A 14,963-nucleotide genomic window follows, 5' to 3' on the forward strand; every position below is an offset into this window, starting at 1 on the left:
GTCAAAATTAACTAGAAAAAAATTATTATTATAAAGGATACAGGGAATCAAAAGACATTGGGCACGATCAAACAGCCATTCTGCGCCCAAAAAGCAGCTCGCCGCGGCGCTTGGCGCTGCTCCTGGGATCTACCCGACTCGCAACGCCTCATGAGATCTAACACGATCTCACGAGAAGTTGCGATGTAAATCCTGCCCAGTATGGGCAAGATCATTTTTAGGCAAATCTGCACATTGAAGCGAGACAGATAGTCTCACTTTAATGGGCAGACTGCGGAGGTACCTGAGGCTTTGGGATCTATCCACTTCGCCTCGGAGGCCTCGAGCAAGTGCAGTTCAGCAATGGTCTCCACAAACGGGTTCCAAATGGAATGGCACTCGTGCGAGTCTCCCAGAAGATTGGAGGCCCCCAGGTGCATGCCTTTTGGGCAGCGTGATACCCTGGCACTGCTGGTGCCACCCAGGAACTGCCAGCCTGGCACTCTGGAACTGCCAAGATGCCTAAGTGGCACTGCCAGCTGGCATCAGCATTGCCAGGTTGGCATTGCCAAGCTATCAAGCTTGGACCCTTCCATAGTGGGTTAGGGGGGATCGGGGATCGCTTTGGGGGCACCGGAGTTCTGGCAAGCTGGGCTACATGCGGCCTCGGCCACACGTTCCCTGCTGAGAGAATGATGAGGGCTATTTAACTGCTATGCCGTTTTATAGCGTTGTGTTTCTCAGTGCTGCGAGCGCCGGGAAAGAGGCAGCCAAGCTCCCTTGCTATGGGACTTTGTTCCCATTTAGTTAAATCCCGCCCCTTAAGATTGAGCCATGTAAATGGCATATGATTCTAAACTACAATGTACATGGAAGGGATATGAAGGCGGTGAAATGGAGACAGCAACGCAAAGCCATTTTTGTAAAGTGATTGATAAAACTGTATCAAGAACCAGTTTCATTCATTGGTTAATTGGTTTATTGGATGAAATTCATCAGGAAATTCCTGATGTGTTAAACAAAATTTTCCACATCAGTCTTCATAGATGAAGAGCTAAGACAAAATCCAGGTCCAGTTAAACTGATTTCGGAATCTACAACATCTGCAGAGGTCAGTAAATCATGTGCAGTGAAGAAACTCAAGCAATTAAATGTTTATAAGCCACAGAACCAGATGGCATACACCTTGCAATCCTCCAGGAAATATAAGATGAGGTTCTATTTCATGTTTTTAGTAGTTCCAAAAGTACAGAGATTGCAAGATGGACATGGTTCTCCATGTCCCTTTAACCCATTTTTAAAATTTAGAAATATATCTATCTCCTTCTTGAAACCAATTGGTGACTCAGATTCCACTGCACTATGGGGCAGCAAGTTGCACAAATTCACCACCCTCCGAGGGAAGTAGTTTCTCATCATCTCAGTTCAAAAGTAGTTGTTCCTACTTATCTCAGTTCTATGCTGAGTTATCTGATATCAGGTAGAATGTTGGTAGAGGCACAACTGCCTCAACATCACTGAAGTGGGGTGGAGGTGGGGAGAGAGAGAGAGAGAAGAAAATTGACTAGGATTCCTCTTCCTGATAACTACCTAGCATCTCTTATTGGAAATACAATTGCACACAATTCATGGGACGGCAAGGTTGCTTGTAATTGTCTCTGGTCATTGAATAAACAGATCATCCTTACGGTGGGTTTGCTAGTGCTGTTGGGAGGAGGTTAAACTAATTCAGCATGGGTAGGGGACACGGGCTGTTAGCAGAATAGGGACACAGCATAACACAATAAAGCAATCAAGTAAGAGGAAGTATAACTGTATTAAGTTTCAAGGGAGTAAGGCACGACTGGATGGCCTCTACTTTCATGCCAGGAGTATTACAGGTTAAACGGATGAGTTAAGGGTGAGGGATTGACATGTGGAATTGTGTTATGGTAGCAATAGATAGCGGTAGATAACGGGGAGCCAATGGATGTGGTATATCTGGATTTCCAGAAAGCCTTTGACAAGGTGCCACACAAAAGGTTGTTGCATAACATAAAGATGCATGGCATTAAGGGGAAAGTAGTAGCATGGATAGAGGATTGGTTAATTAATAGAAAGCAAAGAGTGGGGATTAATGGGTGGTTCTCTGGTTGGCAATCAGTAGCTAGTGGTGTCCCTCAGGGATCAGTGTTGGGCCCACAACTGTTCACAATTTACATAGATGATTTGGAGTTGGGGACCAAGGGCAATGTGTCCAAGTTTGCAGACGACACTAAGATAAGTGGTAAAGCAAAAAGTGCAGAGGATACCGGAAGTCTGCAGAGGGATTTGGATAGGCTATGTGAATGGGCTAGGGTCTGGCAGATGGAATACAATGTTGACAAATGTGAGGTTATCCATTTTGGTAGGAATAACAGCAAAAGGGATTACTTAAATGATAAAATATTAAAACATGCTGCTGTTCAGAGAGACCTGGGTGTGCTAGTGCATGAGTCGCAAAAAGTTGGTTTACAGGTGCAACAGGTGATTAAGAAGGCAAATGGAATTTTGTCCTTCAGTGCAAGAGGGATGGAGTTTAAGACTAGGGAGGTTCTGCTGCAATTGTATAAGGTGTTAGTGAGGCCACACCTGGAGTAGTGTGTTCAGTTTTGGTCTCCTTACTTGAGAAAGGGCGTACTGGCACTGGAGGGTGTGCAGAGGAGATTCACTAGGTTAATCCCAGAGCTGAAGGGGTTGGATTACGAGGAGAGGTTGAGTAGACTGGGACTGTACTCGTTGGAATTTAGAAGGATGGGGGGGATCTTATAGAAACATATAAGATTATGAAGGGAATAGACAGGATAGATGCGGGCAGGTTGTTTCCACTGGTGGGTGAAAGCAGAACTAGGGGGCATAGCCTCAAAATAAGGGGAAGTAGATTTAGGACTGAGTTTAGGAGGAACATCTTCACCCAAAGGGTTGTGAATCTATGGAATTCCTTGCCCAGTGAAGCAGTAGAGGCTCCTTCATTAAATGTTTTTAAGATAAAGATAGATAGTTTTTTGAAGAATAAAGGGATTAAGGGTTATGGTGTTCGGGCCGGAAAGTGGAGCTGGGTCCACAAAAGATCAGCCATGATCTCATTGAATGGTGGAGCAGGCTCGAGGGGCCAGATGGCCTACCCCTGCTCCTAGTTCTTATGTTCTTATGTTCAATCACGGAGACATTGGAGGGCAGGATTGGCAGCTCAATATTCCGGGATATAGAATCTTTAGGCATGCCCGAGGAGGGGATAAGAGAGGCAAAGGCATTGCATTATTAGTTAAGGAGTCAGCTACTGCAGTAAGGAGAGATGATATCCTGGAGAGGGCATGAAATGAATATTTGTGGGTAGAGCTTAGGAATAAAAAAGGGGGAGACTTCTGGTTGCGGCTGTGCCTAGGTAGGTCGTACGTTCGGCAGCTCCCACCAGGAACGGACTTCAGGGCTCCTCAGAGGGGCCCCAACGGCATTTGTTCAACGGCTTCCAGTGTGGGAAGGTGACAGCAAGGTCCCCCCGACATTATATGGATTAGACCAGGAGTGGAGCGGTTAAAAAAGTGATCCTGGTGCAGCGGAAAGTGCGAGGGAGGAAAAGCAAGATGGCGGCAGGTGGAGACCAAGCAGCGTGGGCGCAGTGGTCGCAGGAGCAGTAGGAGTTTCTTAAACGCTGCTTTGAGGAGCTGAGGACAGAAATGCTGGCGCCAATGAAGATGGCGCTTGAGAAACTTGTGGAGACCCAGAAGGCCCAAGGAGCGCGATCCGGGAGGTGCGGCAAAAAGCCTCGGAGAACGAGGACGAGATCTTGGGCCTGGCGGTGAAGGCGGAGGCTCACGAGGCGCTGCACAAGAGGTGGGCAGAAAAATTTGAGGACCTGGAGAATAGGTTGAGGAGGAAGAATGTTCGGATTCTGGGTTTCCCTGAAGGAGTGGAGGGGCCCAATGCCGGGGCATATATGAGCACGATGCTCAAATCGCTGATGGGCACGGGAGCTTTCCCGAGGGCCCTGGAGCTGGATGGGGCTCATCGGGTCCTGGCAAGGAGACTCAAAGCCAACGAGCCGCCAAGGGCTGTAGTGGTGAGGTTCCACCGCTTTATGGACAGAGAGTGTGTCTTGAGATGGGCCAATAAAGAGCAGAGCAGCAGGTGGGAGAACACGGAGATCCGAATTTACCAGGCTGGAGTGCGGAGGTGGCTAAGAAGAGGGCTGGTTTTAAATGGGCTAAGGCGGTGCTCCATCGGAAGGGGGGTGAAGTTCGGGATGCTGCAGCCAGCGCGATTGTGGCTCACGTTCCAAGATCGGCACCACTATTTTGAAACACCTGATGAGGCATGGAGCTTTATCCAGACTGAAAAATTGGACTCAAATTGAGGGTTGGTCATGGGGGGATGTTTACTGTGTTTACTGCGTTTGGGGAATGTTCTTGTTGTTTGAGTGCTGGGTGGGGATGGGTGATAGGATTTGATGTGGGGGCTGTGGGAGAGTGTGGGCGTCGGGGTTGGAGGGGCAGGGCCCCGCGGGAGGAAGAGGGGGGGTGGAGGCCCGGGGATGGGGAGTTGGGGTAAGGCCACAAAAAGGAGCTGCGGCAGAGGGGGCGGGGCCGGCTCAGGAAAGCGCGGGCTTTTCCCGCGTTAGGGAAGGGTGGGGGCGGGAAGGGCAGTGCTGGAGAGGAGCGCACACTGACTGCCAAGGGGTGGGGGGATTCTCACACTGGGGGGTCGATGGAATGGCTGGAGAGGCCAGGGTCAGCAGGAGTCAGCTGACTTACGGGAGTGACATGGGGGGAGTAAAATGGATAGATGAGGATCTAGCGGGGGGGGGGGGGAGGGGGAGGGGAAACTGGGTTGCTGCTGCATTGGCCAAAGGGGAGCTGGAAGTAGGAGAGGTAGTCGGGGCGGGAGTCCGCCACCTGGGGGACTGGAGGGTGCGGGAGGCGCAGGCACGTGGCTGGCCTAGAAAAGGAGATGGCTAGTCAGCAGGGGGGGGGGGGGGGCACGAGTAGCCCCCTGAACCGGCTGATAACTTGGAATGTGAGGGGCCTGAACGGGCCGGTCAAGAGGGCCCGGATGTTCGCGCACTTAAAGGGACTGAAGGCAGACGTGGTTATGCTCCAGGAGACACATCTGAAGGTGGCAGATCAGGTTAGGCTGAGAAAGGGATGGGAAGGGCAGGTCTTTCATTCAGGGCTGGATGCAAAGAACAGAGGGGTTGCAATACTGGTGGGGAAGCGGGTGTCGTTCGAGGCACTGAATATTGTAGTGGATAATAGAGGTCGATACATGATGGTGAGTGGTAGGTTGCAGGGGGTGCGGGTGGTACTGGTGAACCTATATGCCCCGAATTTGGGATGATGCCGGATTTATGAAACGCATGCTGGGTCGGATTCCGGATGTAGGAAGCTTGATAATGGGGGGGGGGGGATGGGACTTCAACATCGGGGGGGGGCGGGGGGTGGAGTGGATCCATGGAGGTTTTCCAGGCCACTGGCCAGGGCATTTTCCTTCTTTTCCCACATCCATAGAGCCTACTCCCGGATTGATTTTTTTCATTTTGAGTAGGGCGCTAATACCGAATGTGGAGGGAACAAAATATTCGGCCATAGCCATCTCGGACCATGCCCCGCATTGGGTGGAGCTGGAGTTGAGGGAGGAGAGGGACCAGCGCCCACTGTGACGCCTTGATGTGGGACTGTTGGCGGATGATGGGGTGTGCGGGCGGGTGCGGGGGTGTATTGAAAGATATTTGGAGGCCAACGACAACGGGGAGGTGCAGGTAGGGGTCGTCTGGGAGGCGTTGAAGGCGGTGGTCAGGGGAGAGCTAATCTCCATTAGGGCCCACAGGGAGAAGAGAGAGGGGAGGGAGAGGGAGAGGTTGGTGGGGGAGATTTTAAGGGTGGACGGAAGGTATGCAGAGGCCCCCGAGGAGGGGCTACTCAGGGAGTGACAGAACCTGCAGACAGAATCCGACCTGTTGACCACGGGGAAAGCAGAGGCACAGAGGAGGAAAGCGCAGGGGGCGACGTAGGAGTATGGGGAGAAGGCGAGTCGGATGCTGGCACATCAGCTTCGTTAGAGGGAGGGAGCGAGGGAGATTGGTGGAGTTAAGGATAGAGGGGGGGAATACGGTGCAGAGAGCAGTGAGAATAAACAAGGTATTTAGGGACTTCTATGGGGATCTGTACAGGTCTGAGCCCCCAGCGGGGGAGGAGGGAATGCGACAATTCCTAGATCAGCTGAGGTTCACGAGGGTGGAGGAGGAGGAGGTGGCTGGTTTGGGTGCGCCAATTGGGCTGGAGGAGCTGGTTAAAGGATTGGGGAGCATGCAGACGGGGAAGGCCCCGGGGACGGATGGGTTCCCGGTTGAATTTTACAGGAAATATGTGGACCTGATGGGTCCGTTGTTAGTGAGAACTTTCAATAAGGCAAGGGAGGGGGGGGGACCTTGCCCCCGACAATGTCCAGGGCGCTGATTTCTTTGATCTTGAAGCGGGACAAGGATCCATTGCAATGTGGGTCATATAGACCGATCTCGCTCCTCAATGTTGGCGCTAAGTTGCTGGCGAAGGTGCTGGCTACGAGAATTGAGGACTTTGTCCTGGGGGTGATTCATGAGGACCAGACGGGATTTGTGAAGGGTAGGCAGCTAAATACAAATGTGCCGAGGCTCCTCAATGTGATTATGATGCCCTCGGTGGAGGGGGAAGTGGAGGTAGTGGCCACTATGGACGCGGAGAAGGCCTTTGATCGGGTGGAGAGGGAGTATCTTTGGGAAGTGTTGCAGAGGTTTGGGTTCGGGGAAGAGTTCATCAGTTGGGTCAGGCTGCTATATAGAGCCTCGGTGGCGAGTGTGGCTACGAACCAGCGGAGGTCGGAGTACTTTCGGCTGTACCGGGGGACGAGGTAGGGGTGCCCCTTATTCCCCTTGTTGTTTGCACTGGCAATTGAGCTGCTGGCCATGGCACTGAGGGAGTCCAGGAAATGGAGGGGAATGGTTCGGTGGGGGGGGTGGGGGGGAGAGGATCACCGGGTGTCGTTGTATGCCGATGACCTGTTGTTGTATGTTGCGGATCCAGTGGAGGGGATGGCGGAGGTCATGCGGATCCTTAGGGAGTTTGGGGACTTTTCGGGGTATAAACTCAACGTAGGGAAGAGTGAGCTCTTTGTGGTGCATTCAGGGGACCAGGGAAGGGGGATAGACGAGCTACCGCTGAAGAGGGCGGAAAGGAGCTTTCGGTACCTGGGGATTCAAGTAGCTAGGAGTTGGGGGGCCCTGCACAAGCTCAATTTGACGCGGTTGGTGGAGCAGATGGGGGAGGATTTTAAGAGATGGGATATGCTGCCACTCTCACTAGCGGGTAGGGTGCAGTCGATCAAAATGACGGTCCTCCCGAGGTTTCTCTTTGCGTTCCAGTGCCTTCCCATTATGATCCCCAAGGCCTTTTTCAAACAGGTAAGCAGGAGCATCATGGGATTTGTGTGGGCGAATAAGATCCCGAGGGTGAAGAGAGTGTTTATGGAGCTTAGCAGGGACGGGGGGGGGCTGGCGGTGCCGAATTTGTGTGGCTGTTATTGGGCAGCCAATGTGGCGTTGATCCATAAGTGTGTAATGGAGAGGGAGGGGGCGGCGTGGAAGAGGCTAGAGATGGCGTCCTGTGTGGGCACAAGCCTGAGGGCACGGGTGACGGCACCGCTGCCGCTCTCGCCGACAAGGTACACCACGAGTCCGGTGGTGGCGGCGACGCTGAAGATCTGGGGGCAGTGGAGGCGACACAGGGGCGAGGTGGGAGCCTCGGTTTGGTCCCCGATTCGGGAGAATCATCGGTTCGTCCCGGGAAGGATGGATGGGGGGGTTTCGGAGCTGGTGTCGGGCAGGGATTAGAAGAATGGGAGACCTGTTCATCGATGGGACATTTGCGAACCTAGGGGCGCTGGAGGAGAAGTTTGGGCCACCCCCGGGAAATGCTTTCAGGTACATGCAAGTGAGGCCGTTTGTGAGGCGGCAGTTGAGGGAATTCCTGCTGCTTCCGGCACGTGGGATTCAGGACAGGGTGATTTCAGGTGTGTGGGTTGGAGAAGGCAAGGTTTTGGCGATTTACCAGGAGCTGAAAGAAGAGGAGGAGGCCTCGGTGGAGGAGTTAAATGGCAAGTGGCAGGAGGAGCTTGGGGAGGAGATAGATGAGGGTCTATGGGCTGATGCCTTGAGTAGGGTTAATTCTTCCTCCTCTTACGCCAGGCTCAGCCTAATACAGTTCAAAGTTACTCTCAGAGCGCATATGACAGGGGCGAGGTTGAGTAGGTTCTTTGGTGTGGAGGACAGATGTGGGAGGTGCTCGGTGTGGTAGTATGTATTAGGGGTCATGTGGGACTGGAAGCCCTAATGTCATTGGCTGACAGATCCCGGGTCCTGGTTGGCCATTGACCTCTAGCTCCGCCCTGAAGGCGGAGTATAAGAAGCCGGAGTCCTCCCCCGCAGGCCAGTCAACTACCGAGCTGCGGGGGAACAGACACGCTTAATAAAGCCTCATCGACTTCACTCTATTCGTCTCTCGGAGTCTTTGTGCGCTACACTCGGGGAGCCCGGCAAACCACGTCCATATGTTCTGGTCGTGCCCGGCACTGGATGGGTTTTGGAGGGGTTTTGCGAGGACTATGTCCAAGGTGGTGAACGCCCGGGTCAAGCCGAGCTGGGGATTAGCATTATTTGGGGTATCGGACGAACCGGGATAGGCGAAAGAGACTGGTATTCTGGCCTTTGCATCCCTGGTAGCCCGGCGGAGGATTTTGTTACTGTGGAAAGATGCGAAGCCCCCTAGTGTGTGGAAGCTTGGATCAATGACATGGCAGGGTTCATCAAGCTGGAGAGGATAAAGTTTGCCTTGCGAGGGTCTGTGCAGGGGCTCCTCAGGCGGTGGCAACCGTTCCTAGACTATCTCGCGGAGCGTTAGGAGGAGGTCCCGGGGGTTGGGGGGGGGGGGGGGGTTCTTTTGGGGTGGCGTTTGGGTGAAGGTGTTTTTTTTTTCCCTATTTGTGTCTTTAAATGTTATATGGGGGGGTTATTGTAAATGGGGGAAATCCAATGTATAATTTCTGATTGTTGTGTTCTTGTTTCTTTCTTCTGGTTGGGGGGGGGGGGGGGTTGTGTTGAAAATTTGTTGAAAAATTTGAATAAATATATTTTTTATAAAAAAGGAATAAAAAAGGGACAGCCACATTGCTAGTTGTTTATTATAGATCCCCAGATAGTCAGCGGGAAATTGAGGAACAGATCTGTGAACAATTCATGGAGGTGTGTAAAATTAATAACAATAGGGTAATTATATGAGATGAATTGAACTATCCCAATGTTAATTAGGATAATCATAGTGTTAAAGGCTTAAATAGAGTGGATTTCTGAAAGTGTATACAGGAGACTATTTAGATCAATATGTAGGAGGGTCCAACAAGGGACAGCGCAGTGTTGGACCTATTTCTGGGAAGGAAGCCGGACAGGCGGTTGAGGTGGGAGCATTTTAGTGATAGCTGCCACAACATGGTACAAATTTAAGCTTTCAAGGACAAAGAAATAGACAGGTTACAAAAAATTGTTTTGGCGCAGAGTGGACTTTTGTAAAGTAAGCCAACATCTGGCCAAGGTAGACTGGGAAGAGATACTTGTGGGGAAACCTACAGAAGAGCAGTGAGAGGCATTCAAAAAGGAAATGGGGAGGATACAGGCCCAACAAGTTCCCTCAAGGGTGATAGGAAGGAGTTACAAGCTCAGAGAACCTCGGAATCAGAGATAATCAGGATACAGTGAGAAGGAAAAGCAAGGCTTTTAGCAAGTACAAGGGGAGCAAATCAGTGGAGGCATTAGTGGAGTTCAGAAAGTGCTGGGTTGAGCTTAAGAAAGCAATTTTGAGAGCAAAGTGGGGATATGAGAAAGCTTGGCAGGTAAAAGTAGGGAAAATCCTAAGATATTCTGTAAGTATATCAATGTGCAGAGGACAACCAGGGAAAGAGTAGGGCCCATGGTGGTAATCTGTGCGTGGAACCAGAGGACATTGTTCGGATGTTGAACGGATACTTCACATCCATCTTCACCCAAGAGAATGAGGATGTATGAAACTCAAGGAGAGAGACTGTGAGGTTCTTGAGCAAATTGATATAGGGATGATAATGTATTGGAGGTGTTGGCAAGCTTAAAAGTAGACACATCTCCAGGTCAGGATGAATGTGTCCTAGGCTGCTGTGGGAGGTGAGGGAGGAGTTTTCAGGGGCTCTGACCCAAATATTTAATTCCTCTCTGGCCATGGGGGAGGTGCCAGAGGACCGGACAACAGCTATTTGAAAAGGGTTGTAGAAATAAGTCAGGGAACTACAGACCAGTGAACCTCATGTCAGTGGTAGGGAAAATTCTGAAGGAGAGAATCTATCTGCACTTGGCGAGGCAAGGTTTGATCAGGAATAGTCAGCATGGCTTTGTCAGAGAGAGGTCATGTCTAACAAATTTGCCTAATTTTTTGAGTAGGTGACCAGGTGTGTAGGTGATGTTAGTGCAGTTGATGTAGTTTATATGAATTTCAGCAAAGCCTTTGACAAGATGCCCTACTACTGTCCAATGGCCTACCACAGGAATCTGTGTTGGGTCCCCTAATATGTGGGCAGTAAGATCAGTAAGTTTGCGAATGACACAAAGATTGGCTGGGTGGTTAACAGTGAGGTTAATTATCTTGGGTCACAGGAAGAAATAGGTGGTCAAATGGACAGAAAAGTGGCAGATAGAATTTAAGCCTGAAATTGTGAGGTGATACACTTTGGAAGGATTAATTTGACAAGGAAGTATTCAATGAATGCCCTGACACTGGGAAGTTCCGAAGAACAAAGGCACATTGGCATGTTTGTCCATAGATCTCTGAAGGCGAAAGGGTGGTGAAAAAGGCATATGGGATCAATCGAGGCATAGATTACAAAAGCAGGGAGGTCATGTTGAAGTTGTATAGACTTTGTTGAGGCCACAGCTGGAGAACTGTGTGCAGTTCTGGTCACCACATTTTAGGAAGGATGAGATTGTACTGGAGGGGGTGCAGAGGTGATTCACCAGGATGTTGCCTGGGATGGAACATTTTAGTTATGAAGAGAGGTTGGATAGGCTTGGGTTGTTTTCGTTGGAGCAGAGACCACTGAGGGGTGACCTGATCGAGGGGTACAAGGTTATGAGGGGAGTGGATAGGGTGGAGCAGCTGTTCCCTTTAGTAGAAGGGTCAGTCACAAGGGGACACAAGTTCAAGTTGAGGAGCAGGGGGGGATGTGTGGAAAACCTTTTTCACTCATAGGGTGCTGACAGTCTGGAATGCACTACCTTGGAGGGTGGTAGAGGTGTGTTGCCTCACATCCTTTACAAAGTACCTGGATGGGAACTTGGCACGTCATGATATTCATGGCTATGGGTCAAATGCTGGTAAATGGGATTAGGTAGGCAGGTCAGGTGTTTTTCACGTGCCGGTGCAGACTCAATGGGCCGAAGGGCCTCTTCTGCACTGTGTATTTCTGTGATTCTGTGACTTCACACTCGTTGTTTAGGCTTTACATGAAAAATGACCATTTAGGCAATGTACCGGTAGTTAAATTGAGCCCATGGAACTATAACCCAACAAAGAGTTATTGCCTTGAGCTGAGGACAGGAAAGGTGAAGCAAGAGGAGAAGAAAATTGGCAGAAAAGGGAAAAGTCTTTTAAAAAACAAACAAAAGAAAAGCAGAAAGAATATGACATTACAATTAAGTTCCACTGATATAACAACATGACAAAGTCTTGTGCAGTAAATTGAGACATTTTAACATGAAATACTACATGAAGCTACACCACAATTTTTTCGAGGTCGTTTACCATCTACACTTAGCAAAAACAATATTATGCAACATACTTAGAATACAAAAAGTGCTGATGGTGCCAAGATTGGCCTGGTGATTAAAATAAGCAAAGTTTAGAAGAATCAACCAAACTGAATGGAGTAAATGCTGAGGTAAGGAAAGGCAGATGGATTTCAAAATGATTAGGGAAAAAGGAATCCATGCTGGTTCAGGAAATATGAACCATGTGGATGGATGCTATTTAAAATGGACCAGTTAATTGTGGAACTGGGCAATGCTCAATTGTACAGGGATATGAGAACAAATATCTCACTTTGCAGCGAGTACAACATTAATATTTTTCCACAGTATCTCATCTTTTATTGGGATGGTAGCACTCAAACCAGTATAAAAGGAGTTATCTCTGTGAAATCAGGAGACGGCAAACAAAATACATCATGCTGGTCACATGGAAGGGAACAGATTACATGATTGTAATTTTGGTCAGGTGTGATATTAGTACATAAAACTTTTAAACCCGAAACACTTCAGATTTTATCTATGTTTCAGGTTTATTATTGGTCAATGGGGTTCCCCGAGCCTCGGGAAACTCAGCATTGAAAGCAGGGACAGCTGCATGGAACAGGTGTTTTTCCAGCACTACTTGTGGGTCAGGAATAGCAGAAGTGCTGCTCCCTCAACTCATATGGAAGCCAGCAAACCCACTTCCCAATCCAGGCGATTGGCATCCCTCCCCTGACCAACGGCTCTCTCATCAGCCTCCCACTTCTCTGCGACTGATATTGAAAGCCAAAGCTGTCAATCATGCAAAACAAAAGCATGCATAGTGATGCAGTTAAATTCCAAATACTGGGCCTAAAGTCTTTATTATTGACAGACGCACATTATTTCCTGGGAAGCTCATGTGTCCTTTTTGTGATAGGATTGACAGGATGATTCTACTTGTTTTCATTGGATGAAAGCAGTTGGCGATGGTAAGGTATTAGGCTTGAACATTTTGAGAGTCATTGGTGATGTATATCGAAGCAATCTATGAGACTTTGGGTATGATCAGCAAAATGAACTCACATTCAAAATTCACATTCTTTAAATCTATTAAATTTGAAGAATTGCCTCCCTCTATCCCACAAAATAGTACATTGTAGAGGAGCCCTCGAGAATGCCCAGGACTTCTGTTTCCCTGGGGACGGGTGATGAGGTACCAAGGATGATGCACAGGGGAACTACCACAAAAGTCTCCATGTCAAGACTACATTGGAATTGCCCGGAAAGTTTAAATTTCCAATGGATGCTTGAACTGGGAACCATCTGAGACTCAGAGTTAAATCAGGATGTTCCGACTCGCGAACCAAAATAGTTACCATGGAAAAATTAGAAGGATTAAAACCACTTCTAACTATCCTACTGAACCCCCAACCCCACACTGGACCCCCCCCCCCCCCCAACCACCACCCTCCTCTCCCAGCTCCCTCCACTCCATAGCCAACCTCTCCCACCACATCAACTACCATGCTCCACCTCACAACTATACTCTCCCTTCCCACCCCACCAACAACATTTATCCCCCCTCCCCAAATATGCCCCTTCAGTTGCCAGAATGCAGCAGCTAGTGCTGTAAAAAGAGGGTGTGTTTTCTGTACAAATCCTTTCTGCTGTTTCCTCCGAGGATTCCTATACTGAGTTAGTTCTGCAGGGCCCTCAATCGGAAGACTGCTCTGAAGAAATTGAGGAAAGTATATTGTTTTGTCTGTTCAGGGTCTGAAATATGAGTTCCATCCATCCATTGTAAATTTGAAAACTGAAGGGTGACCTATAATCTAGAAAAACATCCCTGATGCTCCCTGTCCTTTGAAGCCCTCTATTAAAGCAACCAGCTTTTAACTGAATGTCCAATTGCCTATATTTATGTTTAAGTCCATTCACACAATTTGAGGACTTCTTGCTGCCCACTGGCAGAACATACAGAAACTTTGGGTATACATTGTGCATCATTCTATACCCACTTAAAATAATGGTTCGAATATCAAGCATGGTCATCAGCTAACTATATAATATGCACCATCAGAGGGTGAGGCTGCTCACTGACAGTGTGGAGCTGGAATATTACCCCATCAGAAAACAAACCAAAGTACCTGTTATGACAGCAGAATTAGCAGAATTTCAACGCCAAAGGTATCCTCAAGTCTAAAAGTTTGCTTTTCAATTTCAGACAAATGCACATCAAGAAACATCAGCCATGAGTTACACTGGGTCTGAACTTCCTCAGAGAGACAGGCAGAGTCGGATTATCATAGAATTTACAGTGCAGAAGGAGGCCATTTGGCCCATCGGGTCTGCACCGGCTCTTTGAAAGAGCACCCCACCCAAGGTCAACACCTCCACCCCATCCCCACAACCCAGTAACCCCACCCAACACGAAGGGCAATTTTGGACACTAAGGGCAATTTAGAATGGCCAATCCACCTAACCTGCACGTCTTTGGACTGTGGGAGGAAACCGGAGCACCCGGAGCAAACCCACGCACACACGGGGAGGATGTGCAGACTCCGTACAGACAGTGACCCAAGCCGGAATCGAACCTGGGACCCTGGAGCTGTGAAGCAATTGTGCTATCCACAATGCTACCGGATTGCCACTCTGCTCCTAATTTCTCACCTTGGATTTTTTCCCATCTTTTTTTGCCTGACCTTCCGATTCAGGCCAGGCAAGAATGGTGCAGTTTAGAGCGTCCCTGGGGCCTTCTGTCAAAGGCTTCAAAGTCGTATGCAAGGAGGCAAGTCCCACTTTCTCATAGCACGGACTGCTGCAAATCTGGTAGGTTTAAAGGTCTAACCACTTCCAAGCCAGGGGGACCATGCAATTGTGGTTGGGGGTGGGGTTGTTGGCAGGGGAAGTGCACCATGGTTGGGTTTTGAGGAGTTGAAGGGGGGGTGGGGGCGAAAGTCATGTGGATTGGGGCAAATTCCATAAGTGGGAGGGAGAGGCAGGGGTGCTTCCCTTACATTTCCCTGGGTTTCAGGAGTTACACCCATGTTGATATCCTGTGAGATGTAGCAGTAAGTAATTATTTCATAATTTTAAACCCCCAAAGAATCTTGATATTGTTGAAAGCTATGAATAAAGGCATTTTATTAAA

At 49.2% G+C, this 14,963-nt stretch overlaps 1 protein-coding gene and 1 long non-coding RNA gene across 5 annotated transcripts in view; one reads left to right on the forward strand and one right to left on the reverse strand.

Moving 5' to 3' along the window:
• prdm5 (PR domain containing 5) overlaps positions 1–14,963 on the reverse strand; it is a 581,469-nt gene that overhangs the window by 101,245 nt on the left and 465,261 nt on the right. The window lies entirely within an intron of this gene.
• LOC140408675 (uncharacterized) overlaps positions 11,958–14,963 on the forward strand; it is a 176,979-nt gene continuing 173,973 nt past the window's right edge. Inside the window, exon 1 of the long non-coding RNA XR_011940170.1 lies at positions 11,958–11,979. This is a non-coding gene — a long non-coding RNA (uncharacterized lncRNA). The remainder of the gene's footprint in view (positions 11,980–14,963) is intronic.

This window comes from Scyliorhinus torazame, chromosome 3 (assembly GCF_047496885.1).
Source record: "Scyliorhinus torazame isolate Kashiwa2021f chromosome 3, sScyTor2.1, whole genome shotgun sequence".
NCBI classification, from domain to species: Eukaryota; Metazoa; Chordata; class Chondrichthyes; order Carcharhiniformes; family Scyliorhinidae; genus Scyliorhinus; species Scyliorhinus torazame.